Source organism: Aplysia californica, unplaced genomic scaffold (assembly GCF_000002075.1).
Source record: "Aplysia californica isolate F4 #8 unplaced genomic scaffold, AplCal3.0 scaffold00067, whole genome shotgun sequence".
Classification (NCBI taxonomy): domain Eukaryota; kingdom Metazoa; phylum Mollusca; class Gastropoda; order Aplysiida; family Aplysiidae; genus Aplysia; species Aplysia californica.
Genome location: NW_004797337.1, coordinates 791,495 through 792,520, shown reverse-complemented (window position 1 = coordinate 792,520; position 1,026 = coordinate 791,495).

Genomic DNA, 1,026 nt, shown 5'->3' with positions numbered 1-1,026 from the left:
AATAATTCGTCATCATCTAGCATTTAATAAAAGTATGCCGAAAAATCACACGGGGGCCACTTCTAAGTGATGATATTGTTAGTGTGTTTGTTACCCTACGTCTGTGCTATCACATTTTCGAAACAGTGAAGGGAATGTGGCCAATAATAATCTTGGTAACGAAGTTGACAAATTATATGACTTCGCGCAATGGGAGGTTGGGGAGGGGGCGAGCTGTCAGCTGTATTTCGTTTGCTTGTTGTTGTTGTTTGTTTTGTGTTTTGTTTTGGGGATGGTGTTGTGGGAGGAGATGTTTTGTTTTGTTTTGTTTTGTTTTGGGTTGGGGGTAGTGGGTGGAGGTGTTTTGGGTTTTTTTGTTTTGTTTTTTGTTTTGTTTTGGGGAGGGGGTTGTGGGTGGAGGTGTTTTGTTTTGTTTTGTTTTGTTTTGGGGAGAGGGTTGTGGGAGGAGGTGTTTGTTTTGTTTTGGGGATGGGGTTGTGGGTGGAGGCGTTTTGTTTTGTTTTGAGGAGGGGGTTGTGGGTGGAGGCGTTTTGTTTTGTTTTGGGGAGGGGGTTGTGGGTGGAGGCGTTTTGTTTAGTTTGTTTGTCTCTGTTTATGCTTTTAGTTGTTATGTGTTTTGTTTTGTTTTTTGTTATTTTTGTGTGTTGGTTTTGATATGTTTGTTTACGTTAACCCTCCAAGTGTTACCTGCCTTTTAAAACATCAGAAAAAGAAAACAGTGAAAACGTCTATACGATTTTTTTTTTAAGTTAGGCATCGCTTTTTTAAAGTGCCCCTAAACAGCGTGTCATAGATGAGTTGACGTTCCACCGTGAACCAATAGGTCAGAGTTGTCAGCTTCTTTTCTCCTTACCTGTGTAGATTCCGTTATCCCCAGCCCGTATCGCTCCGTTGAGTCCAAATATGCTCAGTGACGTCATAACAAATAGTTCAAAGAGCAGCCTGAAAACACAAGCACGTCGTTTATCTCCGTCTGTCTGTCTGTCTGTCTGTCTGTCTGTCTGTCTGTCTGTCTGTCTGTCTGTC